The sequence below is a fragment of the Vanellus vanellus genome (assembly GCF_965231255.1).
Source record: "Vanellus vanellus genome assembly, contig: HAP1_SCAFFOLD_854, whole genome shotgun sequence".
In the NCBI taxonomy this organism is placed as follows: domain Eukaryota; kingdom Metazoa; phylum Chordata; class Aves; order Charadriiformes; family Charadriidae; genus Vanellus; species Vanellus vanellus.
In genome coordinates, this window is record NW_028128330.1 from 44511 (window position 1) to 71439 (window position 26929).

Sequence of the window (26929 nt, forward strand, 5' to 3'; positions counted from 1 at the left end):
TTGGGGTGCAGAAACAGGCGGAGTTGTGTGGCTTTGGGCTGAGGAGCAGGGGTGCGGTCCTGCGTTTTTGGGGCTTGAGAAGGGGCCCAGCAGCTGAGGTTATGAGCTCAGAAAGGGGCACTAAACGAGCGGGTTTGGGGGTTAAGAGCAGACTCCAGCCTGGCTGGTTTTGCAGGGGCCGGGGGGGGGGGAGGCAGAGAGGAGTTGGGAGGCGTTGGGTGCTGCGGGGAAAAGCAGGGGGTGGGCAAGGTGCGTGGACCCTCCCCGCAGGTGGGGGTCTGGTGCCATGGGACCCCCGAGTTCAGGAGGCTGGCACGCAGCTGACTGAACTCCATGTCTCTCGGGGGGAAAGGCGCTTTTCAGACCTGGCACGCCTCTCCTCTTTGAATCTAGCTCTTCTTTGGACATTGCTGAGCATAGATATTAAGCGATTAATCATAGCAACTTATTGATATTTATACTGTGTAAAGCCATGGTGTTTAACCCTAACACTCAAGTCAGGACGCTGATTGGTTGACGACCCCGTCAACAGCCCAGGCTATTGCAAGTAGGTGGAGCTGGGAAGAAGGAGTTGAAATCAGCTGGAGCTTCAGTGCAGAGCCGGGGCTTCAATTAGCCAGAGCTTGGCAAGCAGGAGCTGGAGGGAGATGGGGTGTCCTCTGTCCGGAGCACGCATTAGCCAGAGGCAAGACTCCCGGCAGCGGTAACGAGCAGGAGCTGCAATTAGCCGGAGCGTGTGTTGGCTGGAGCAGCCGCCGGCCAAACTGCACTTCCCGCAGGGCTGAAGAGCGGCCGGGTGCAGGCTGGGCTGTCCCAAGCGAGGAGCTGCGAGCAGAGGGGAGGCGAGCGGTGCTTCTGCCGGCGGGGAGCCCGGCCTCTTGCCGGGGGGGTTAAATCCCCGCCAAGCACATGTCTGGGCCCCGCTCCCGAGGGCAGAGGTGGGGTGGGGGTCCCCCGGCTTGTGCCCGTTGTCTGGCTGCGACAAAGAGGGTCATTTCTCGCCTCCTCTTTTCCCAGCGTCCCCTTGTGCGTCCCGGGAAGAAAATCCTGCGGGATTGATTCCGCCAGCTGCTCAGGTAATGGCAGGCGTGGGGCTGGGGGAGCGGGGAGACACGTTTGCGAGTTCAGGGGCGCTCCGGGTACTCCACGTCAAACGGGCAGAAAGGGCAAATTTGCTGCCAGCGCAGAAAAGCGGATGCAGGACTGCAGTGAACAGAGCGCGCCTCCTTCCCGGACTGGTGCCTGGGTAGTTAGGAATGTCTTCCTTTGGGGTGAAAGAGCCACCTTTCCTCTCGCCTAAATTAAGAGCTGCCCAATACCTTCTTTAGGGTCCGGTGTTTCCTTTCTGTTTGTTCATGCTACTTTTATGGGCAAGTTGGAAATAGCCTTTTCTCTTTCCCTGCGTAACTGAATCGTTAGGAGTCCATGGCGCGAGCGTGGTTAATTTTGGAGCACCTAGGTGCCAGTGGAAACGGAATGAATGAAACGCGATGGAAACTGATGTTTTGCTTGGTTTTTACTCAACTTTTTTTTATCTTTCAGTGTTGATGGCATGTCGTGCTTGGAACGTGTTGAGAGTGGCAGCACTTAGTCTTAATACTGACTGGAAGAGTTCCAGTCGCTCTGGCCTTTGAAAGGCTGCGCTGTATTTCGTGCTGAGCTGTTTCCCTGTAGTCCTCTTTTAGCTCAGCTGCCGCCCCGTCCCTCACAGAGTCACAGAATTTTCAGAGTTGGAAGGGACCTCTAGAGATCATCTAATCCAACTCCCCTGCTAAAGCAGGATTGCCTGGAGCACATTACTCAGGACTGCATCCAGGTGGGTCTTGAAAATCTCCAGAGAAGGGGACTCCACAACTTCCCTGGGCAGCCTGTTGCAGTGCTCTGTCACCCTCACCGTAAAGAAGTTTTTCTGTGTATTTGAACAGAACATTCCCTCCGTGTGAGGGAATTCCTCTGCTTTCTTCTGTGCTCTTTGTTAATCTGCTGAAATATAATTGGGGCTTTTTGTGTTTCAGGTATCTCGCTGTACGGGTCTGGCGACGCTCAGTAGACATGTGTCCATCTTGTCTCCCCCAGCTCCCCGCTCAGCTTTACCTGCTGGTGGTTGAGCACCCCGAGGGTTTGGGACCAGCTCTGGGTGCAGAGGTTCCTGGCTCTGTCTCCAGTTGGTGCCCCCCTGCAGGGGCGGCAGCAGGGGCTGCTTGAGGGGAGAGCCGAGGGCATTTGTTGCCTCGGGGAGCCCATCCCAATGTGGGAATGGCGGGGAACATCTGGGAGCAGAGTCCAAGCGAGAGACGTGCCACTGTTCCCTGGCTTGCTCCCCTCCATGGGGCGGCTGCCCGCCTGTGGGACGGGTGCTGAGGGGCTGCCACCCCCTTTCTTTGCCTTGTGGAGCCCTTCTTTTTTGGGAGGGGCTTGTACATATGTAATTGGTATTATTAAAGTAACAAGCTGCTGGTTAGGGCTGTTTCCCTTGTTTTGTGTCTTTTTTGGGGGTGTATAGAAAAGGGGGGTGGGAGCATGGGAGCGCGATGATGTTTGGGGCATCCCAGTGTCACCCGGGGGGCAATGATGTGCAGAGGAGCAGGTGAGTGGGGCATGTTGGGCTATGGGGGGTTCCCCCCAAAAGAACAGGGTCACAGACTAAAAATGTGCAAAATTGCAGGGGAGAGGTGTGTTAAATTGTATTAAAAACTGTAAATATGTGTGTGAGGGCTTTAAATATATATCTCCCATAAATATTGAAAAGTAATATTCATCTATATCTATAAAAGGATTTCACAGTAAAGCCCTGTGTCTATTATATAAAGATTTTGGAATATAAAAAAATTCTGAATAGTGATATATAGGGGTTTAAACTACAAAAGTAACTTGTGTATATATATATGTATATGTATTAAAGGACTTTAAAATGCAAAAAAAAAAATATTTTATGTATGAAGGAAGATAGGAAAAAGTCTGAATAGCACTGTCTAGTTTTACTGTGTGTTACATAGTAAATCTAATTAGACATTATATGTAATATGTGTAGAGACTAGATATGGGTAAATAGATGTCTAAAGGGATAGAATTGTAGATACATGTCAAAATATGGAAGAAGTCTGAACAGATATGTAAGTGTAAATCGTTATAGATATAAATGTGCATATGTCTAAATAAATACTGTATTTTATAAGGATAAACAGACAATATAAAACCTCTGTGACGCCGCAGTCCGCCAGGACATAGGAAGTGCCCGTCAGTCCTCGGAAAGACATATCTATGGCACCGGGGGGTGCCGGTCAGTCCTCCGAAGTCTAACTCGATTATTCGGTAGTCCTCCAGCATACGGGATTCTACGTCAGTCCTTCGGAAGTGCACCTCTATTGCACCGGTGGCGCCGGTCTGTCCTCCGGAGGTCCAACTCTATGACCCTAAGTGATCCAGCATACCGGAAGTTTCGTTCAGCCCAGCGGAAGTCCATCTCTATGGCACCTGGGTGCCGGTCGGTTCTCCGGAGTTCCAACTCTATTATCCTTCGTCCTCCAGCACACCGGAAGTGTCCCTCAGTCCTCCAGAATTTCATCTCTATGGCATCTGGGTGCCAGTCAGTCCTCCGGACGTCCAACTCTACTATCCTTCGTCTTCCAGCACACCAGAAGAGTCCCTCAGTTCTCTGGAATCCGACTCTTATGTCCCAACAGTCTTCCCGGGCAGTGGGAGTGCCCGGCAATTGTCCGGAAATCAGGCGTTATATGACAGCACGCTTCCAAAACTGCAGAAAATGGTTAATAATTTACATCAGAAGTATCTAAACATTAGAAAAATAAAGCGACCGCTGTGGAAATGTTTCTCCACAACACCAGGGCGAGATAACATGAACACGAGTGGTGTGATAATCGCTGGAGGCGAGTCCGAGCTCCCAGAAGGAAAAATCACGTTCGGTGCTCTACATGCTGTAAGTTGAAGGTGAGTGAGGAAACTCCCTGCTGCTTCTCTGGCTGCCTTTGTGCCTTCTGCTGGTTCAGCCTTCCCCTTCCCCAGCCTATGCCGAGGGAGCTCTTTCCGCTGCTGTGCTCCTGCGGTGTCGGTGCTTCACCTGTCCGGCTAGGGTTTACTGTCAAGCTCAGAATGGCACCAGTCTTAATACTGACTGGAAGAGTCCCCGTTGCTCTGGCTTTCAAAGGCCGCGCTGCATTTCGTGCTGAGCTGTTTCCCTGGAGTCCTCCTGTAGCTCAGCTGCTGTCCTGTCCCTCAGTGTGAGGGAATTCCTCTGCTCTCTTCTGTGCTCTTTGTTAATCTGCTGAAATATAATTGGGGATTTTTGTTTTTCAGGTGTCTGGTTGTCTGGGTCTGGCGACGCTCAATAGATGCTCCCCCCCCCCCCCCCCCCCCCGTCAGGTTTGCCTGCTGGTAGTTGAGCGCCCCGAGGGGAAGGGGCCAGCTCTGGGTGCCTTTTGGCTTTGTGCCTTTTTGGGGGGAAATAATAAGAGCACCCAAATGTCACCAGGAGGGTGATGATGCGTGGGAGGAGCAGGTGCCTGGGGGACAGGGGCGTCACAGCCCCAAAATGCCAGACAATTCTTGGGGGGATTAAAAAATAAAACCTGTAAATATGGGCGTGAGGCATTGAAATAGAGAAAAATCTCTCATTTTTTAATATATTGAAACATAATATTCATATATTTATAGAAGGAGTTCAAAATAAAAACCTTTATCTACTCTATTATATAAAGGATTTTAGAATATAAAAAGATGTGTCCCACAGTCCATTTCTGCCTTTATTGTTGTCTATCTGCCTGGCTCCCTGTCGCTATTCTTTAATTGCTGTCTCTCCCCTTCAGCTCATCAAGATTTTTTGGTATGTCTCAGTTTATCTCTGTCCACCTCACTGTCCCCTTTTTTAATTCCTCCTTCTCTGCCCTGTGGCCTATCGCTCTTTTTTGGTTGTGGTTTTTGTTGGTTTGGTTTTTTCTTTTTTTTTCATCTCTGTCAGCGTGGTTCCCTGTTGCTTCCTCCTTCCTGGCCTGTAGCCCATCGCTGTTGTATTGGGTTTACCATGCAAGGTGTTGTTAGCTGGGGCGGTTGCTGCAGGGGTGGGTTCTGTGAGAAGACACCGCCTGTTGGTCCCATGTTGGGCACAGCCAGTTCCCACTCTGAGACCGATGTGCTGCTGGTTAAAGCTGAGCCCATCGGCAGCGCTGGTAGGAAGCAGAGCAGAGATTCTCCTGCAGCCTGTGGTGAAGACCATGGTGAGGCAGGCTGTCCCCCTGCAGTCCAGGGAGGTCCAGGGTGGAGCCGACATGCCCCTGCAGCACGTAGAGGACCCAAGGCTGGAGCAGGTAGCTGTGCCTGAAGGAAGCCGAGAGCCTGTGCTGGAGCAGGCTCCTGGCAGGACCTGTGGCCCCATGGGAGGGACACCACAGTGCAGCAGAAAAAGAGCCTGAGGAGGAAGGAGCCGCAACCCCCATGCCATGTCCCCCTGCGTTGGTCAGGGGTGGGATGTAGAGAAGTCAGGAGAGAAGAGGCGTCCAGGAAAAGAGGGAGGGGTGGCAGGAAGGTGTGTTTTGGATTTGTTCTTATTGGTCATTATTTGATTAACAATAAGTTAAATTAATTTCCCTTCCTACCTTTCCCTCTTTCTATTTTCCCAAACTAATTTTAATTTCTTGCCCGTGTGGCTTGTACTATGTCGCTTTTCAAATTGTCTTCCTACATCTCCCTCCATGCAGCTCTGCATACCTAGGGTTTAATTCTGGTGTATGATTCTTGTATCCCATTGCTTTCAAAATTTTCTGTCCTCGTCTCCCTCTAGCCATGTCCCTGTCTGTAAATCCGCATTCTTCCCTCTCTTTCCTGCACCCAGTCACTCTTTTTCACTTTCTTTTTACATCTCCCTGTCCCTATTTGTTAGTTTTTGTTTATGTTTCGTGTACCATATTGCGTTTTGAAATTTTCTTTCAATGTCTACCTCTGTCCAGATCCCTGGTGTTATTTTTTTATTTCTTGCCAATGTTTCTTTTCCCCCTGTCACGGTAGAAATTTTCCCTACCCCTTGTCTTGTCTCTGTCTTCTTGTCCTGCCGGTCTCTTTGGCCTCTGTCCTGCTCCCTGTCAGTCTTATTTGTTCCTCCATCTCTGTCCCTGTTATTTTGCGCAGTCTGTCTGCTCTCCTCTCTCTATGTGGCTGTCCCACTCCCCACCCCTCTCTTGTTTGCAGCGTGCTGTTTTCTGGTTCCCTGTCTCACACCTCTTGTCTATGTCCCTCTGTCCTTCCTCCTGCTTTTCTCTTGCCTTTTTCTCCCTCTGTCCTGTTGCGTTTGGGTACTGAGCCTTATAGCCAACTCACTGCTGGGATTTTTTGCGTACATTAATGAATAAACTTTTCCTGCCTCTTCTGTGCCCCTGGATGTGTTTGCATCCCCTGGGTGCAGAGGTCGTGTCTGGGGACAGGGGCAGGGGAGGGGGCGATGTGCTGTGGGGCTTTGGCAACAGCCCCTGCTCCTGACAGGCTCCAGCTGTTGGCTGGGGCAGCCCAGGTGGGACCAGTGAGGTGATGGTGGGACTGGGCCAAAGCTTTAAAAAGGCTGCAGGTGGGGATGAGTCGGGGCAGCCTTGGGTGCAGTGAGGCTGAGGACAGGGCTGGCCCTGCTGTGCCAAGGGTCGGGGGCTGCCTGGGCACGCATGCCTGCTGGAGCTGGCTGAGGAGTGAAAAGAAGGGGGTTCCACAGGCAGCTGCCCCCAGCAAGGAATGGACAGTCCCCACGGCGAGGAAGGATCGCTCCCAGCCATTCCTGACAGCGCACACCACCAGCTCACAGCTCCAGGACGTCGGTACCTCTGTCAGCTGCACATGTGAGCCACTGTGCCTCCGGCAAGCCTTGGAGGAGAGGAGTTTGATAATATGTTTGGGTTTTTTTTCCATTCCATTTTGACCAATTCCTGACTTTACTGAAAATGGAAATTTGCATTTTTCACTAATGTTGCTGTATACTGTGTAAGTTGCTGATATAATTTCTCTTTATAGGGCTGATGATGAGATTATCAAGCAGGCGTTCAGGTTAGCATATTGTATGTGTCTGTATATGGAGTTTCAGTATTTTTAACGAAAGCAGAAGAGACAGAAGGCATAGTGTATTTCAGGTGATGGGACGGCTCATTGCATTTCCCCTTCACCCTTCCCTGTCCCCTTTCCCTGTTTTCCCCCTTTTTCCTTGTGTCCCCCAGTCCCCCCTTTTCGCTTTCTTTCCCGTTCTCCTCATCCCCCTTTGCCCTTTTCTTCCTTGTCCCCTTTCCTGCTTCTTCCCTACCCACCCACCTTTCCCCCTTTCCCTTTATTCCCCCACCCCATGTTCACCCTTTCCTTTGCCCTTTTCCCACCCTTTCCTTTGCCCTTTTCCCACCCTTTCCTTTGCCCTTTTCCCACCCTTTCCTTTGCCCTTTTCCCACCCTTTCCTTTGCCCTTTTCCCACCCTTTCCTTTGCCCTTTTCCCACCCTTTCCTTTGCCCTTTTCCCACCCTTTCCTTTGCCCTTTTCCCACCCTTTCCTTTGCCTTTCTTTCCCCCGTCCAATCTCCCCCATTCCCCTTTTGTTCTACCTCCTGTTTCCTCATTACCCTTTATACCCCCCACCTCCCTGTGCCCTTTCTTCCCCACAGTACTGTCCCCCTTTTCCTCTTCCTTTCCCCTGTCCTATGCCTCCTGTTTTGCTCTTTCCCCTTTCTTTCCCTTCATCCTTGGTACCCCCTTTACTTTGTCTCCATTTCCCCAACCCCGTTGCCCCTTTCCCCGTCCTTTCCCTCTGTCTTTTCCCCCCTTGTCACTCCTTTCCCTCTTGCTTTCCCCCCCGTTGCCCTGTTCCTTCTTTTTCAATTACACTCTCCCAATGTGTTCCATGCTCCCCCTTTCTCCCTTGTTCCCCCTTTCCTTCTCCTGCATCCCCCCTTTTCCCTATCCTTCTTTCTCAATTCCCCCTACCATCTGTGTTCCATGTTCCGCCCTTCCCCATTTCTTCACCTCCCATCACCCCTTTTCTTCTTTCTTCATTATTCCCCTGGCCCATGTCCCTCCTTTCCCCCTTTCTTCCCCCATCCCATTTCTCCCTTTCTTTCCCCCCACTCCATCCGCTATCCCCCCCTTTCCGCCTTTCTTTTCTCCCCTGTCCCATGTTGCTGTGCGCTCTCTTTCCACCTCCCTTGTTCTTGTTTTTCCCTCTTTACACCTCGCCCGTCGCCCCTTTCCTTTTTTCTTGCCCTAGTCCCCCCCTCTCTTCCTTCCTTGGCTCCTCTGTTCCCCCTTTCCCCTTTCCTTGTTCCTACCATATCTCCTATTCTCTCTTCCCCCTTTCTCCCCTGCCTTCCCACCCCCATTACCCCTTGCCTTCACCTCACTTCATCCATTGTTCCCCTTTTCCACTTAATTCCTCCCCTGGACCATGTCCCTCCTTTCCCCTTTCTTCCCCCCGACACCTCTCCCTGCTGTCTGCCTTTTCCCTCCCGTCCTGTCTTTCCCTCTTTCCACCTACCCTGTCCTGTTTTCCCTCTTTACACCCATCTACTCCTCCTTTCTTTCTGCACTGTCCCATCCTGCCTTTCCCCTCTCCTCCTTATTCCCACCCTTTCCTTTACCCCACTCACACTCACCCGTCCCCATTTTCCCCCTTTCTATTTTCTTCCCCCCAGTTGCACTTTCCCTTTCCATTACCCTTATTCTTTGTACCCCCTTTCTATCTTTCCCCATGCCTTCCCCCATCACCCCTTTCCGTCTTTCTTAATTCCCCCAATGTGTCCCATGTCCCCCCTTTTTCCCTTTCTTTTCCCCATCCCATTTCTCTCTTTCCTTCCCCCCACTCCATCTGCTGTCCCCCCTTTCAACCTTGTCTTGTCTCCCCCATCCCATGTCCCACTTTTCTCTCTTTTGACCTCTCTTGTTCCTGTTTCTTCCGTCTTTACACCTCACCAGTCCCCCCTTTCTCCGCCAGTGTCCCTCCTTTTCTCCTTTCTGGGCTCCCCCTTTCCCCCTTATTCCCAGCTGTTCCCTGTCCCCCCTTTTCCCTTTTCCTTGTTCCCACCCCATCTCCTATTCTCTCTTCACCCTTGCTCCCTTGCCTTCACCTCACTCCATCCCTTGTTCCCTCTTTCCGCTTCATTCCTCTCCCGTGCCATGTTCCTCCTTTCCATTTTCTTCCCCGATCCCCCCTTTCCATCTCTCTTGTTCCTGTTTTTCCATCTTTACACCTTGCCCGTCCCCCCTTTCTCCCCCACCGCGTCTACTTTCCCTTCCCCCCTTCCTTTTTTTCCCCTCATCCCCCCTTTTTGTTTTCCTTTTTGTTCTGCACTGTTCCGTCCCCCCTTTCCTCCTTTCTTTCTGCACTGTTCCATCCTCCCTTTCCCCTCTCCCCCTTATTCCCACATCATCCTTGTCCCTGCTTTCCCCTTTCCTTGCCCCCACCCAAAGCCCTCTCTGCACTTCCCCCTTTCCGTTTTCTTCCCTCCAGTTGCACTCTCCCTCTTCCTGACCCTCATACTCTGTACCCCCTTTCTGTCTTTCCCCCTTGGCTTCCCTGCCATTGCCACGTTCCTTCTTTCTCCGTCCCTTCCCAACATATCTGGTATCCCTTTGTCCCTCTCCTTCCCCCCGGTCCCTTTTTTCTCCCTTTCCTTCCATCCCTGTCCTCCCTTTCCTCGCCTCCGCATCACCCCTTTTTTTTATTTCTCCATTTTTCCACTGTCCCATATCCCTTCTTTCCTCCCTATCCCATTCTCTCCTTCCCCCACTCCATCTGCTGTCCCCCCTTTCCACCTGTGTTGTCTCTCCTGTTCCATATCTCTCCTCCCCCCCCTTTCCCCTCCCTCCTCCCCCCCCTTTCCCCTCCCTGCTCCCCTTTTTTATTATTATTTTTTTTATTTTTTAGTATAGAATCACACGCATACATTTCCACTTGAAGGAAAAGGGGAGGGACAAGCCCTTTCCCCAGACCAGACAGCAGCTTTAATGCCACACTAATAATGGCTGCAAAATTTCATCCAATGGAGCAACACTCATTTGAAGTCTTCAAATACTTCTCATCTTTAAAGGAGGTGCCGCATGTCCACCTGAATCCTTCCTCTTTCTTCTGGCCTATTTGGTCATACGCTGAAATAGGATGATGCCATTTACGGCAGCCCAAGGTCCATGGTGGGGGGCGTATGCGTCAGAGGAGGGACATTCATAGGGGACATTAGAAAACATTACAATCTGGAAACATGGGTGGGAGCCATTGAAATAGAGAAAACCCTCTCATTTTACTATCTATTGACATAGGACTATTTGTTTGTGTATAGCGAAGATGTTCAAAATACAAATCTACTCTACAAAAAACCTCCTCTATTACATAAAGGATTTTAGAATATAAAAAGATGTGTCCCACAGTCCATTTTTACCTTCATCGTTCTCTCTCGGCCTGGCTCCCCATCCTCATTCTTTAATTGCTCTGTCTCTCCCCTTCAGCTCATCAAGGTTTTTTGGTATGTTTCAGTTTATCTCTGTCTACCTCACTGTCCCCTTTTTTAGTTCCTCCTTCTCTGCCTTGTGGCCCATTGCTCTTGTTTGGTTGGTTTTTTTTTCATCTCTGTCAGCGTGGTTCCCTGTTGCTTCCTCCTTCCTGGCCTGTAGCCCATCGCTGTTGTATTGGGTTTACCATGCGAGGTGTCGTTAGCTGGGGCGGTTGCTGCAGGGGTGGGTTCTGTGAGAAGACACCGCCTGTTGGTCCCATGTTGGGCACAGCCAGTTCCCACTCTGCAACGGATGTGCTGCTGGTTAAAGCTGAGCCCATCGGCAGCGCTGGTAGGAAGCAGAGCAGAGATTCTCCTGCAGCCTGTGGTGAAGACCATGGTGAGGCAGGCTGTCCCCCTGCAGTCCAGGGAGGTCCAGGGTGGAGCCGACATGCCCCTGCGGCGCGTAGAGGACTCGAGGCCGGAGCAGGTAGCTGTGCCTGAAGGAAGCCGAGAGCCTGTGCTGGAGCAGGCTCCTGGCAGGACCTGTGGCCCCGTGGGAGGGACACCACAGTGCAGCAGAAAGAGCCTGAGGAGGAAGGAGCCGCAACCCCCATGCCATGTCCCCCTGCGTTGGTCAGGGGTGGGATGTAGAGAAGTCAGGAGAGAAGAGGCGCCCAGGAAAAGAGGGAGGGGTGGCAGGAAGGTGTTTTTTGGATTTGTTCTTATTTGCATTATTTGAGGAACAATGACTTAATTTCCCCAAGTTGTGCCTGGTTTGTCTGTGACAGTAATTGGTAAGTAATCTCTTTGTCTTTATCTTGACCTATAAGCTTGTCTGCTGTATTTTCTCTCCCTCTCCTGTTTCTTAATCTGTTTGCTTTTTAAATTTTATCACTAGGTGAACTTTTATTCAGTTAGCTATCCCCATTTTGTAATGTTTTCCTGTCTGCCTCTTACCCTGTTGCCATATCTCTTTCTATGTTTACTTTTATGAAGTTGCCAATACTCATTTATTAAGTGTTCTGTGCTGGTCATGTACCCTGTTGCTTTTAAAGATTTTTATTTAGTTTGCTGTCCCTATATTTTCTTTTTTATATATTTCTTTGTCTAATTGCTCTTGCTTTTAACTTGTTCTTTCTATCTGCTTTTATCTCGTTGTCTGTGTTTATTTTAAACTTTTTTCTTCTTTCATTAATGCTGACATTTTTTAAAATCTTCATTCTATGTGTCTGATTCAGTTAGCTGTTCATAGTTTCTGTTTTTTTGCCTGTTTCCCTAATACGCCTCTCTTGTTAAATTTTCTACTTTTATCCCGTTTGTCTTTATTGCTTATCTTTTTTAATTTTCTCGTCTTTCCTTAGTGCCATCGCTTTTAAAATTCTCTTTTACATCTGTTTTAGTTTGCCGTTAATCTTTGTCTTTACTTCCCCTGTTGCCTATCGCTTTTTTAATGTTCTTGCTATGCCTACTTTTAGTCTCTTTGCCATCCTTTAAAAATTGCCTTCCTTTGTGCTATTGCTTTTTAAATTTTCTTCCTACTCCTGCATTTTAGTTTGCCATTACTATTTTCTAAGTTTTTCCTTGATTCTTTAATCACGGATGTTCTGAAGACTTTCTGTCAACATTTATCTCCTTTGCTGTCTCTATTTTTAATTATTTCTTGCCTTTCCTTAGTGCCCTCTCTTTTTAAATTTTCTTTTGAGATTGCCATCGCTATTTTTTGATTTTCTTTCTTATTTACTCAATCCTTGATCAAATTTTCTGCCTGAGCTCTTTCCCTCAGACACCTGTCCTCTCTTTGTTTGTGCCTCAGAGTTCTCTTATCGTCCTCTCTGCCATCTGGTGTGCTTCCCTTTGGTCCCCAGCCTCTCCGGACTCCCTCCTCATGCCCCTGAGTCTTCTTTGGTCTCTCTGGACCATTCAGGACCCTTCTCACCATGTCGCAACACCTATGGATGCTTTCAAGGTTGCCCTTAGCACACCTTTAGCTTTATCACAGGTGTCACACCCCTCTTGTTCCCTTGGAAGAGTTCCTGAGTCCGTATCTGCGACCCAGAGTGAGAAACCGAAGTTCTCACTAGTGTATCTAGCTAGATCGGCAAAGCCTTAGACCGCAAGATGTAACTTAGCAACATAGCAAACTTTGGCGGAACTCCTTCTTAGTGCAAGAACAGCTAGTAGTTTTGCATGACTTTGATACATTTTAACCTAACTTAATGAACTTGTATAAGTAATAATAATGAAGATTGTATACTTAACATTATGAATTAGAGCGACTGTTACGGTCAAGGGGAAACTATAATGCTTTGAAATGAAAAAAGGGACCGTTCTGCCCAGAATCATCAGAAGACAGATGACATGCATCGACAGATGAGACAGAGAGATCCTGAAACTGTGTAAGAAGGTAAAATCACCTGCATTAAAACTCCAGTCATCAAAGAGGACACGTGACAGTTGAACAATTTGATTGGTCAAGAGCCACGCTCGTCACGTGAACATGTGCATGAATAGCCTATGCAATAGAACGTGAGGCTTTAAAAAGCACAGGAAAAGAACCCACTGTGTCCCTCTTTGGAGGCCCCCAGCTCAAGCTTTGGAGGCCCCCAGCTCAGCTCAACTTTGTGACAGGACCTGGGGTACGAACTCTTTATTTACCGTCAGAAGCTAAGGCCGGTTCCACCTAGACTCCTTTCTGAGGAGTTTAGAAAGCAAGGGGTTCCGGTCTGAACCTCGCGACTCCGGTGGGCAGGTGTTTCCAGACCGTTCTTCAAGACCCAGCCCAGTCCTTCCGTCCTCTCTTCCCTCGAGCTGTGCCTTTATTAGTTCCCTGGCCCTCCAATGACACAGTTACTCTGTTGAAATTCAATCATCGTGTTCCCAGTCATTTTTCTGTCCCTCCGACTTCCGACACTTTCCCTGTGCTCCACATCCATCTTGTAGCTCTTTAGGTGGGGCCATCGTTGAGCCGTAGAGCACTCATTTGTTCTTCTACACTACCTAGGATTGCTGCGTTCAGTCTCCTGCGACCCGAGACCATGTGTACTCCACTCAGAGGATCACCAGAGTTCCTCCTCGTCATCCCCAAGCCTTCTTTGGTCCCTCAGCCCCCATAGACGCCCCTCTCCTCACCGTCAAGACGCTTCCCGAGATGCTCCTCGATCTCCCCAGCACCTCATAGCACTTAATCTCCCTTTCTTTCGGTCCGTCAGAGCCTCTGTTTTTTCTTTGCCATTCAACGCTCCTTTATTTTTCTCTCTGCTATTGAGGGTATCACCATTAGGTGCTTCTCTCACTCATTCATCTGTGATTTGCCCAGATGCCCTCCTGGAAGTCCGAGGCATCCGCCGTGGCTCCGAGCCTTATTTTCTTACTCTGCCCCCTCCTAATGCCTCTACTCTCTATAGCCATGCGTTCTGAGTCCTTTCTCGTACTCCAGAGTGCTCTTAAAGCACTTCAGCTTCCTTTTGGTAGTATTTTTTTGTGCGCCTCAGAGCGCCCTTAGCTTACTATTTGCAATTTAAGATGCCTTCATTCTGCCCCCAGCGCCCTGACAATATCTGTACTTTGTCGAAATCCCCTTTGGAGTTCCTCATCCTTATTTTTGAGGCTTCTTTGAGCTCTCAGGCCCCTTGGGACTCCTCCGCTGCCTGCACCGAGCTCTTGTGACACAACCGCTACGTCCCGGAGTCCCATTTTAGCTCCCGAGGGCACTCCACACCCCACTTTCCCCCTCAGAACGCTTCCCGAGTCCCCATCTCTTACTCTGGTCTGTCTTTTTGTCCTGTCACCCCTGGTCACCCTCCAGTCAGTCCCCAGATCCCCGAGGACATCTGTATTTTGCTCAATTCCCTTTTGAGCTTGTCGCATCTCCCCATCTCCTTTGGTCTCTCTGGCCCCTTTGGGACCTTTCCAATTACTCTGACCACGTCTCCTGTTCTGATAGAACTTTTTCCGAAACCATCTGTATGCTCCAGAGCCACCTGTTTGGTGTCTGTCTTATAGTATGTTTCTATATCATATCCGGTACCCTAAAGATGCCTATCGTCAGCTCAGATCTCCTCTTAGAAAGCCCTCATCTATTTTTATAGACATACTTCCTGTGGTGGTTTTTGTTGTTTTTTGCAATTTATTTTTGTTCTACGTACTCAGGTGTTACTTAGAATGCTTCATACCATTTCTGATACTTTTATTGAATTTCCATGTGTTTTGGTGCTTTCTGTCCTTTTGGACTCATCTAGTTCTGTTAACGGTATCGGTCAAGGAGAGATCACGTAGGGCTGTAAATTGTCAGCACTTTACAGTAAAAAACGTACGTTACAAGCGGAGATATTTTTGGGAAGGTTTTCTCACGGGATCTAGTTCCGCTTTGTCGTTCAATCCTATCCAGAACATAATTCGGGCAGAAGGTAGGTGGTACGCACGGTCCCGCTAAAAGTAAAGCATGACCCCGTAGCTCTGTATTTTGTTTGAAAGGAAACTAAAGCACATAAATTTTGATGATAATATCAGTATTACATTTAGTAAACTAGTGTCTTTTAGGGCTTAGTATGATTTCTAATTCTTTCTATCTACGCAATGGAACATTAAGTTGAATTACTTACCCGATCACGTTGCTGACACCATTGCTGCAGTCACAGTAGAAAAGCAGATATCGGCCTTTCTTGTAAACGCCACTTTCCCTGTTCAGTCCCTCACGTGCTGTAAACTTAAGGCTGACAAGAAAAGGAGCTGCTACCCCTGTGGCGGCCTTTATGTCTTCTGCTGGTCCATCCCACCCCTTCCCGGGGGGTTGTGGGAAGGGCGGAAGGCGGGGCCTGGGGTATATGAGCCACAGCCTCAGGTGAGTGAGTTCATTCTGCAGTTGGGTGTCTCCAGTGTAGGTCTTTTGCTGATCCTGTGGTCAAATGTAGTTTTGGAGCTGGCTCAGCTGTTTGGGCTGGTGCGCGTTCACATTTAGAGAAGGAGAATTCATAAGTTCTAGGAAAGACCTTCCAGACCAGTTAACGTTCAGCAGCGTATTTAATAGAAAATAAATGTGTTCTTTCTTTCTTTCTTTTTCCTTTTTTTTTTTTTTTTTTTTTAGGTTAGTAGTTTTGTATTGAGCATTCAGGGATGGTAAGATGGTTTAATTGTATGTATTTCTTTTTTTTCCAGGTACCCTGCATTTTCCGGGAATTCCTGACTTAATTGGAGATGGAACTCTGTGGGTTTTTCTCACCGGTTTTGTTACATACAGCGTAAGTTGTTAATATAAATTTTCTTAATAGGAGCAACGATGAGATTATTTAGCGGGCGCTAGGGTGAGCATCTTCTATACATCCGTATATGAAGTGTTAGCATTTCTCAAGACAGTAGCAGAGATTTAAGGTATAGTGGTTTTCACTGGCTTTGTGGGTCTGTAAGGCAGCCCGGAGTCTGTGGGAAGGCAGGAGCTGCCTGCAGGGCACGGCTCGGAAGAGCAGCCCCCGAGGGGCAGCTGACAAGAGGGGGTTCAGAGGCTCTCATACAGGGCAGGAGTTGTCTGGAAGAAGCGGGGTTCCTTCCCTGTCAGTTCAGGAGAAGAGAAAGGGGTTCTGAAGCTTTGGTACAGGGGAAAGGGAGGCAGGTTCATCAGACTTTCTCAGATGTTTTGCAGTTAGATTTGGGTGTCGATGAGGTCTGTTCCATTGCGGTCTCCTGCATTTGAGGTGGGCCGGGTAGTATTGAGGAGGAGCATGTGACCGGTGACTTTATGCAAGCGCAATGGTAATTTTGTGATTCTTTGGTGTCTTAGGTGCTGTAATTAATTGTTGCTTATGACTCTGGATTTGGTGGCGTTTTTTATTTCTTTATTTTGCAGATGATGGACCCGGTGACTGCAGGAACATACCAGCTAGCTGTTTTTTGCGTGTTAAGTCAAGGATGGATTTGGACGCCCGGCCCTTTGAAAGATGAGTTGAAGAACAGGCACAGGAGAGGGGACAAGGGAGACAATTGTGGGAAAGGATTTGTAAAGTTAGTGTAGGGTGGAGGGCTGTTGCGGAGCAATCCCCTTTAGGCAGGAAAAGGGAGCGGGTTACTCTTCAGCCCGACGGTAGGTGGCTCTATGACAGCATTTATGGTATCATGGTTTTTTTTTTTTTTCTTTCAATTTGAATCCTTGAAGCAACGAGCTGACTCAGTGCCTGACTCTGTCCAGGTGACCGGCGATTGGCGGGCTGAAGTATCAGTCGTTTTTCAGGCCGGTCAAGTTGTAAGTAGCCCGTGCCGTTTGTGTTTTACAGGTGGGGCGCAAGACCCAGGGCGGCTTGACAGGCAGACCATCTGCGTTTTGATAACACAGGCCTGCGAGAGATTCGGAAGCACCGTGTTGGACAAGCTTGAGATTCCTGCCCCCCTGTGGGAAAGGGGAAAGCGCAGCAGTGAACTTTGGCCACACAATCCCCAATATACAGGTGCAAGGAGCACATCTGGTGATCCTCGAGCACAGACAGATCGGTGCCTGGATCTGCGCTCGTGTGCCTCTGCCCGGGCCCCCCTTTGGGAATTCCCGGCTGGCGATGTAATGACAAAAAACTTACTCGTCGCACTTCATCTGTGGTTTTGTGCCTCTTCCTGCGCCCCGCCCGTGTTGGCTCACACGCAGCCGCAGCATTCGACTTTGGAGTTGACACGGAGCAGGTAAGCAGAAACGCAGCGGCGCTTCTGAGGAGGGGCGTGTTGCGGTAAAGGTCCGTGTTGACTGATGCGATGCCGACTGACGGCACCGTTGTGTGCGGTTTGGGTGTTTCTTTAAAGGTGACAAAGAGGAGCCTGGTGACAGCAGGGTGAATCCTGTCGGCGGATTGCGGTTTTCCTTGTTGCGAATGGATTAAGCCTCCCGGTCCTCTGAAAGATAAGTCGAGGGAGCGGCACCGCGGTGGGGTCGGGGGAAGGTGGGGACGAGGTCGGCAATTGCAGGGACAGGTTTTAAAGGTAGCGTAGGGCAGAGGGCTGTCCAGGAGCGGTCCCCTTTGGGCAGGTAAAGGGGGAGCAGGTTACTCCTCAGCACAACGCTAGCATGTGCCGGGCAGGGCGGTTCCAGCCTGTGTCTGTGGTGTCATCGGTGTGGTCTGTCTTTGGTGTATTAGACCTTTGTCGGATCTCGATTTCGGGTTTATGCTCCAGGAGCAAGGCACAGTGTCTCAGGCGGCACCCCTGGAGTCTCGAACGCCTGTACTCATCGGCATAGCGCCAGTCGGGCGCTGCTCTTCTTGTATTAGAAGCCTAAATCGTCGATAGGTGCGGTGTCACGGAAGTGTCTGGACGGTCCTCACTTGCGGCGTGGTTCCCAGCTGCGTGAGCAGCTCTGTTCTCTGGCCATCCGTTTTCAGGGCGCGGGCCTTCTGCCCCGCATCGTTACGCTCTTAGGTCTTGAAGCCTGGTTTTCTGCACGTACATCTTCGCAGTTTGGCGAGTCACTTCTTGTCACGGGTCGTGACGTTCTGCCTGTTCTCCGGGGTTTCCGTCGAGGCCCCTCACTTCACCATTATGGTCTCGCTCATCATTTTGCTCCATGATGTCTTTGGTCGAGGTGTCGTCATTCTCGGCGAGAGGTTTTTTTTTTCTCATCTGTGAGGTACATTGTAGGATTTTGTGTAGCATCGGTCTGTCCATCTGTGTGTTTGTGTGGCTCGGAGCTGCCCTGCCCGGGGGTGTCGAGTCAGGGGTAGGTGGGATGGCAGTAAGAGTGTGTCCTTAACCCAGTGTTCTGGCTAGGCTGTTGGGGCCAAGGTGGTACAGTCACCTGGGATTGAGTAGCCATCGGCGGGTTGCGTGGGCAGCTTTTTTTGGTAATGTTCCTAGGGGCGCAGCAGAGCTATGAGGGAGAGTCTGTTCAGCAGTATCGATGGAGATTGCCTCTCCAAGGTATTGAGGCTGCTTTGTGTGGAGTTTAAGATTAGTGGGCTTTGTTTCTGGCAGGCTGTAGTTGGGCTGTAGATGACACTCGTCAATGGGAACACTTGTCATTATGAAGCTATCTCTCCGTCTCCAGGTGACTTGTTTGATATTGTTTTTTCAGGCGCAGGGGGACGCGCTGTGCGGGGCGATGTAGGAGAGCCGAGCGGAGCTCTGTCAGAAGGTGGGTAGGTGTGTGGCCTCTTAGAGGGAAGCTGTGAGCGGTGGCTCTGTGATGACTACATCAGGGTATTTTTCTGTTTCAGTTGGAAGCTTGAAGCAAGGAGCACCGTGGGATACAGGCACCAGGGCTGATTCAGTGCAGGTAAGATGAGTGATTGGGTACCGGTTAGTTGTCTGGGTGTTGTATGGCCAGTGAAGTGATAAGCGACTGGTGGTGTTTGGGTTTTACAGGTGGCACGCAAGGGTGAAGGCGGTGATGCAAAGCGGTAGCGGATGGGCCGGCGAGTTGTCACGTGGAAGGGGCGGGAGATGAGAATCGGTGGCCCGGGGCTACGGTTGTGGGCAGTGTCTCAGCACTTGCTGTATCTCTTGGATTTTTGCAGGTGCCGCACGCAGGCTCGGTGGGGTGCTGCCGCGTGCTGACGAGCCGTAGGAGCAGGTGAGGGGGTTGTGGGCAGGGTAGGCGTCTCGTAGCAAAGTATTCTGTGGTAGCTCAGTGAAACATTTCCCTTTGGATTTGCAGGTACTGTGCAGGCTGCATTTGGAATGGGAGGAGAATTTTAGGTGAGCTGTGTTGAGAGGAGGCGCCTGGGGCTGGTGAGTTATTTAAGTGCAATTGTAATTTTGTGACTCTTAAGCGCTCCAAACAATGAGCGCCACAGCATGTGACTGGCGTTAGTGGAGACCAGGTGAGCAGAATGCCACAGCGCATCTCAGCTGGGGATGGCGCAGGAAAACTGCGTGTTGACTGATGATGCCGTTGTCTGTAGATTCACGTGTGTTTTTGTTGTGTGACTAACTTTTATTTTTTTCGCAGATGATGAAGAGAAACGGGGTGAATGCAGGATCAATCCACTTGGCTGCCTGTGGTGTTTTTCTTGTTGAGGATGGCTTCAGAACCATCGCTCTTTGAAAGCTGATGAAATGTCAGTGAAAACTGTTCAGGGGAGGGAGGGGACAACTTTGGGAGTCGCAGGGACGGCTTTTAAAGTTAACGTAGGGCAGAGGGCTGTCGCGGAGCAGTCACCTTTGGACAGGTAAAGGGAGTGGGTTACTCTTCAGTCTGACAGTAGCGTGTGCCGGGCAGGGCGGTTCCAGCCTGTGTCTGTGGTGTCATCGGTGTGGTCTGTCTTTGGTGTATTAGACCTTTGTCGGATCTCGATTTCGGGTTTAAGCTCCAGGAGCAAGGCACGGTGCCTCAGGCGGCATCCCTGGAGTCTCGAACGCCTGTACTCATCGGCATAGCGCCAGTCGGGCGCTGCTCTTCTTGTATTAGAAGCCTAAATCGTCGATAGGTGCGGTGTCACGGAAGTGTCTGGACGGTCCTCACTTGCGGCGTGGTTCCCAGCTGCGTGAGCAGCTCTGTTCTCTGGCCATCCGTTTTCAGGGCGCGGGCCTTCTGCCCCGCATCGTTACGCTCTTAGGTCTTGAAGCCTGGTTTTCTGCACGTACATCTTCGCAGTTTGCCGAGTCACTTCTTGTCACGGGTCGTGACGTTCTGCCTGTTCTCCGGGGTTTCCGTCGAGGCCCCTCACTTCACCATTATGGTCTCGCTCATCATTTTGCTCCATGATGTCTTTGGTCGAGGTGTCGTCATTCTCGCTGAGAGTTTTTTCTCATCTGTGAGGTACATTGTAGGATTTTGTGTAGCGTCAGTCTGTCTGTGTGTTTGTGTGGCTCGGAGCCGCCCTGCCCAGGGGTGTCGAGTCAGGGGTAGGTGGGATAGGTGTAAGAATCTATGGTTAACATGTTGCTGTGTCCAGGCTGTTGGGGCCAAGGTGGTACAGTCATCTGGGATCGCGCAGCCATCAGCAGGCTGCATGGACAGGTCTTCCATTAGTGGTTTTTGAGATGAGCAGCACCACGTTGGAAATGATGGTCAGCAGTAGTGCAGGAGTCTGCACCTCAAAGACAAAAGAGGCTGCTTTGTATGGCCCTTTGAGTAGGGTGTGTGTGTGTGTGTGTGTGTGTGGTTTGTGTGTGTGTTTGTTTTTTTTTTTTTTTTATGGCAGGCTGTAGTTGGAATCTAGATAGTATTTGTAGATGGGAATGTGACCGTCGGAATGAGTATGCCATCGCTTCCCATCCAGGTGACTCGTTTGATGTTGTTTTTCAGATGCAGAGGGACAAGCTGTGCAGGACGACGTAGCAGAGCCGAGTGGAGCACTATAAGAAGGCGGGTCGACATGTGCGGCATTAGAGGGAAGATGTGACCGGTGGCTCTATGACAGCATTTATGGTATCATGGTTTTGTGTTTGTTTGTGTGTTTTTTTTTTAATTTGAATCCTTGAAGCGACGAGCTGACTCAGTGCCTGACTCTGTCCAGGTGACCGGCGATTGGCGGGCTGAAGTATCAGTCGTTTTTCAGGCCGGTCAAGTTGTAAGTAGCCCGTGCCGTTTGTGTTTTACAGGTGGGGCGCAAGACCCAGGGCGGCAACCCAAACTGACGGAGGATGGGCCGGAAAGCTGTCAAGGTAAAGAAGTGGGAGATGGGAGTTGTTATCCACAGCCTAAAGTTTCAGACTGTATCTCAGCACGTGCTGCTCTGCTTGTGTTTTTGCAGGTGCCGCACACAGGCTTAGATGGACGATGCCACAAGTCGATGAGCGGTTTGAGCCGGCGAGGCCCTCGCGGGCCCCTTTAGCAGCTAATAGCAAAGTATCGCATGGCAGCTCAGTGAAGCGTTTCTCCCTCTTACTTTGCAGGCACCGCCTTTGGGAGCGGATGAGGGTTTGAGGCGAGCCAGGTAGTCGAGAGGAGGTGCACGGGGTCGGTGACTTCTTGCGAGCGCAATGGTAATTTTGAGTCTCTCGGTCTTTTAGGTGCCACAAACGATGACCATCTGCACGGGAGAAGAAACAGAAGGATGTCAAGGAGGATTCTAAACCTGCTTAAGTGACTCGGAGCTCGGGTGTGGAAGAACACATATACCATACGAATAGTTATTTAGTCTCGTGTGCTTGACAGGCAGACCATCTGCGTTTTGATAACACAGGCCTGCGAGAGATTCGGAAGCACCGTGTTGGACAAGCTTGAGATTCCTGCCCCCCCCCTGTGGGAAAGGGGAAAGCGCGGCAGTGAACTTTGGCCACACAATCCCCAATATACAGGTGCAAGGAGCACATCTGGCGATCCTCGAGCACAGACAGATCGGTGCCTGGATCTGCGCTCGTGTGCCTCTGCCCGGGCCCCCCTTTGGGAATTCCCGGCTGGCGATGTAATGACAAAAAACTTACTCGTCGCACTTCATCTGTGGTTTTGTGCCTCTTCCTGCGCCCCGCCCGTGTTGGCTCACACGCAGCCGCAGCATTCGACTTTGGAGTTGACACGGAGCAGGTAAGCAGAAACGCAGCGGCGCTTCTGAGGAGGGGCGTGTTGCGGTAAAGGTCCGTGTTGACTGATGCGATGCCGACTGACGGCACCGTTGTGTGCGGTTTGGGTGTTTCTTTAAAGGTGACAAAGAGGAGCCTGGTGACAGCAGGGTGAATCCTGTCGGCGGATTGCGGTTTTCCTTGTTGCGAATGGATTAAGCCTCCCGGTCCTCTGAAAGATAAGTCGAGGGAGCGGCACCGCGGTGGGGTCGGGGGAAGGTGGGGACGAGGTCGGCAATTGCAGGGACAGGTTTTAAAGGTAGCGTAGGGCAGAGGGCTGTCCAGGAGCGGTCCCCTTTGGGCAGGTAAAGGGGGAGCAGGTTACTCCTCAGCACAACGCTAGCATGTGCCGGGCAGGGCGGTTCCAGCCTGTGTCTGTGGTGTCATCGGTGTGGTCTGTCTTTGGTGTATTAGACCTTTGTCGGATCTCGATTTCGGGTTTATGCTCCAGGAGCAAGGCACAGTGTCTCAGGCGGCACCCCTGGAGTCTCGAACGCCTGTACTCATCGGCATAGCGCCAGTCGGGCGCTGCTCTTCTTGTATTAGAAGCCTAAATCGTCGATAGGTGCGGTGTCACGGAAGTGTCTGGACGGTCCTCACTTGCGGCGTGGTTCCCAGCTGCGTGAGCAGCTCTGTTCTCTGGCCATCCGTTTTCAGGGCGCGGGCCTTCTGCCCCGCATCGTTACGCTCTTAGGTCTTGAAGCCTGGTTTTCTGCACGTACATCTTCGCAGTTTGGCGAGTCACTTCTTGTCACGGGTCGTGACGTTCTGCACATTCTCCGGGGTTTCCGTCGAGGCCCCTCACTTCACCATTATGGTCTCGCTCATCATTTTGCTCCATGATGTCTTTGGTCGAGGTGTCGTCATTCTCGGCGAGAGGTTTTTTTTTTTTCTCATCTGTGAGGTACATTGTAGGATTTTGTGTAGCATCGGTCTGTCCATCTGTGTGTTTGTGTGGCTCGGAGCTGCCCTGCCCGGGGGTGTCGAGTCAGGGGTAGGTGGGATGGCAGTAAGAGTGTGTCCTTAACCCAGTGTTCTGGCTAGGCTGTTGGGGCCAAGGTGGTACAGTCACCTGGGATCGAGTAGCCATCGGCGGGTTGCGTGGGCAGCTTTTTTTGGTAATGTTCCTAGGGGCGCAGCAGAGCTATGAGGGAGAGTCTGTTCAGCAGTATCGATGGAGATTGCCTCTCCAAGGTATTGAGGCTGCTTTGTGTGGAGTTTAAGATTAGTGGGCTTTGTTTCTGGCAGGCTGTAGTTGGGCTGTAGATGACACTCGTCAATGGGAACACTTGTCATTATGAAGCTATCTCTCCGTCTCCAGGTGACTTGTTTGATATTGTTTTTTCAGGCGCAGGGGGACGCGCTGTGCGGGGCGATGTAGGAGAGCCGAGCGGAGCTCTGTCAGAAGGTGGGTAGGTGTGTGGCCTCTTAGAGGGAAGCTGTGAGCGGTGGCTCTGTGATGACTACATCAGGGTATTTTTCTGTTTCAGTTGGAAGCTTGAAGCAAGGAGCACTGTGGGATACAGGCACCAGGGCTGATTCAGTGCAGGTAAGATGAGTGATTGGGTACCGGTTAGTTGTCTGGGTGTTGTATGGCCAGTGAAGTGATAAGCGACTGGTGGTGTTTGGGTTTTACAGGTGGCACGCAAGGGTGAAGGCGGTGATGCAAAGCGGTAGCGGATGGGCCGGCGAGTTGTCACGTGGAAGGGGCGGGAGATGAGAATCGGTGGCCCGGGGCTACGGTTGTGGGCAGCGTCTCAGCACTTGCTGTATCTCTTGGATTTTTGCAGGTGCCGCACGCAGGCTCGGTGGGGTGCTGCCGCGTGCTGACGAGCCGTAGGAGCAGGTGAGGGGGTTGTGGGCAGGGTAGGCGTCTCGTAGCAAAGTATTCTGTGGTAGCTCAGTGAAACATTTCCCTTTGGATTTGCAGGTACTGTGCAGGCTGCATTTGGAATGGGAGGAGAATTTTAGGTGAGCTGTGTTGAGAGGAGGCGCCTGGGGCTGGTGAGTTATTTAAGTGCAATTGTAATTTTGTGACTCTTAAGCGCTCCAAACAATGAGCGCCACAGCATGTGACTGGCGTTAGTGGAGACCAGGTGAGCAGAATGCCACAGCGCATCTCAGCTGGGGATGGCGCAGGAAAACTGCGTGTTGACTGATGACGCCGTTGTCTGTAGATTCACGTGTGTTTTTGTTGTGTGACTAACTTTTATTTTTTTCGCAGATGATGAAGAGAAACGGGGTGAATGCAGGATCAATCCACTTGGCTGCCTGTGGTGTTTTTCTTGTTGAGGATGGCTTCAGAACCATCGCTCTTTGAAAGCTGATGAAATGTCAGTGAAAACTGTTCAGGGGAGGGAGGGGACAACTTTGGGAGTCGCAGGGACGGCTTTTAAAGTTAACGTAGGGCAGAGGGCTGTCGCGGAGCAGTCACCTTTGGACAGGTAAAGGGAGTGGGTTACTCTTCAGTCTGACAGTAGCGTGTGCCGGGCAGGGCGGTTCCAGCCTGTGTCTGTGGTGTCATCGGTGTGGTCTGTCTTTGGTGTATTAGACCTTTGTCGGATCTCGATTTCGGGTTTAAGCTCCAGGAGCAAGGCACGGTGCCTCAGGCGGCATCCCTGGAGTCTCGAACGCCTGTACTCATCGGCATAGCGCCAGTCGGGCGCTGCTCTTCTTGTATTAGAAGCCTAAATCGTCGATAGGTGCGGTGTCACGGAAGTGTCTGGACGGTCCTCACTTGCGGCGTGGTTCCCAGCTGCGTGAGCAGCTCTGTTCTCTGGCCATCCGTTTTCAGGGCGCGGGCCTTCTGCCCCGCATCGTTACGCTCTTAGGTCTTGAAGCCTGGTTTTCTGCACGTACATCTTCGCAGTTTGGCGAGTCACTTCTTGTCACGGGTCGTGACGTTCTGCACATTCTCTGGGGTTTCCGTCGAGGCCCCTCACTTCACCATTATGGTCTCGCTCATCATTTTGCTCCATGATGTCTTTGGTCGAGGTGTCGTCATTCTCGCTGAGAGTTTTTTCTCATCTGTGAGGTACATTGTAGGATTTTGTGTAGCGTCAGTCTGTCTGTGTGTTTGTGTGGCTCGGAGCCGCCCTGCCCAGGGGTGTCGAGTCAGGGGTAGGTGGGATAGGTGTAAGAATCTATGGTTAACATGTTGCTGTGTCCAGGCTGTTGGGGCCAAGGTGGTACAGTCATCTGGGATCGCGCAGCCATCAGCAGGCTGCATGGACAGGTCTTCCATTAGTGGTTTTTGAGATGAGCAGCACCACGTTGGAAATGATGGTCAGCAGTAGTGCAGGAGTCTGCACCTCAAAGACAAAAGAGGCTGCTTTGTATGGCCCTTTGAGTAGGGTGTGTGTGTGTGTGTGTGTGTGTGGTTTGTGTGTGTGTTTGTTTTTTTTTTTTTTTATGGCAGGCTGTAGTTGGAATCTAGATAGTATTTGTAGATGGGAATGTGACCGTCGGAATGAGTATGCCATCGCTTCCCATCCAGGTGACTCGTTTGATGTTGTTTTTCAGATGCAGAGGGACAAGCTGTGCAGGACGACGTAGCAGAGCCGAGTGGAGCACTATAAGAAGGCGGGTCGACATGTGCGGCATTAGAGGGAAGATGTGACCGGTGGCTCTATGACAGCATTTATGGTATCATGGTTTTGTGTTTGTTTGTGTGTTTTTTTTTTAATTTGAATCCTTGAAGCGACGAGCTGACTCAGTGCCTGACTCTGTCCAGGTGACCGGCGATTGGCGGGCTGAAGTATCAGTCGTTTTTCAGGCCGGTCAAGTTGTAAGTAGCCCGTGCCGTTTGTGTTTTACAGGTGGGGCGCAAGACCCAGGGCGGCAACCCAAACTGACGGAGGATGGGCCGGAAAGCTGTCAAGGTAAAGAAGTGGGAGATGGGAGTTGTTATCCACAGCCTAAAGTTTCAGACTGTATCTCAGCACGTGCTGCTCTGCTTGTGTTTTTGCAGGTGCCGCACACAGGCTTAGATGGACGATGCCACAAGTCGATGAGCGGTTTGAGCCGGCGAGGCCCTCGCGGGCCCCTTTAGCAGCTAATAGCAAAGTATCGCATGGCAGCTCAGTGAAGCGTTTCTCCCTCTTACTTTGCAGGCACCGCCTTTGGGAGCGGATGAGGGTTTGAGGCGAGCCAGGTAGTCGAGAGGAGGTGCACGGGGTCGGTGACTTCTTGCGAGCGCAATGGTAATTTTGAGTCTCTCGGTCTTTTAGGTGCCACAAACGATGACCATCTGCACGGGAGAAGAAACAGAAGGATGTCAAGGAGGATTCTAAACCTGCTTAAGTGACTCGGAGCTCGGGTGTGGAAGAACACATATACCATACGAATAGTTATTTAGTCTCGTGTGCTTGACAGGCAGACCATCTGCGTTTTGATAACACAGGCCTGCGAGAGATTCGGAAGCACCGTGTTGGACAAGCTTGAGATTCCTGCCCCCCCCCTGTGGGAAAGGGGAAAGCGCGGCAGTGAACTTTGGCCACACAATCCCCAATATACAGGTGCAAGGAGCACATCTGGCGATCCTCGAGCACAGACAGATCGGTGCCTGGATCTGCGCTCGTGTGCCTCTGCCCGGGCCCCCCTTTGGGAATTCCCGGCTGGCGATGTAATGACAAAAAACTTACTCGTCGCACTTCATCTGTGGTTTTGTGCCTCTTCCTGCGCCCCGCCCGTGTTGGCTCACACGCAGCCGCAGCATTCGACTTTGGAGTTGACACGGAGCAGGTAAGCAGAAACGCAGCGGCGCTTCTGAGGAGGGGCGTGTTGCGGTAAAGGTCCGTGTTGACTGATGCGATGCCGACTGACGGCACCGTTGTGTGCGGTTTGGGTGTTTCTTTAAAGGTGACAAAGAGGAGCCTGGTGACAGCAGGGTGAATCCTGTCGGCGGATTGCGGTTTTCCTTGTTGCGAATGGATTAAGCCTCCCGGTCCTCTGAAAGATAAGTCGAGGGAGCGGCACCGCGGTGGGGTCGGGGGAAGGTGGGGA

The 26929-nt window shown here is 50.9% G+C and overlaps 1 long non-coding RNA gene across 1 annotated transcript; it reads left to right on the forward strand.

The window, feature by feature from the left end:
* The first annotated feature begins 24147 nt into the window (after window positions 1-24147).
* LOC309684604 lies at window positions 24148-26035 on the forward strand. The gene is made up of 4 exons (XR_014270314.1): window positions 24148-24258; window positions 25448-25570; window positions 25744-25806; window positions 25896-26035. It is a non-coding gene; the product is annotated as an uncharacterized lncRNA (long non-coding RNA).
* The last annotated feature ends 894 nt before the right edge of the window (window positions 26036-26929 follow it).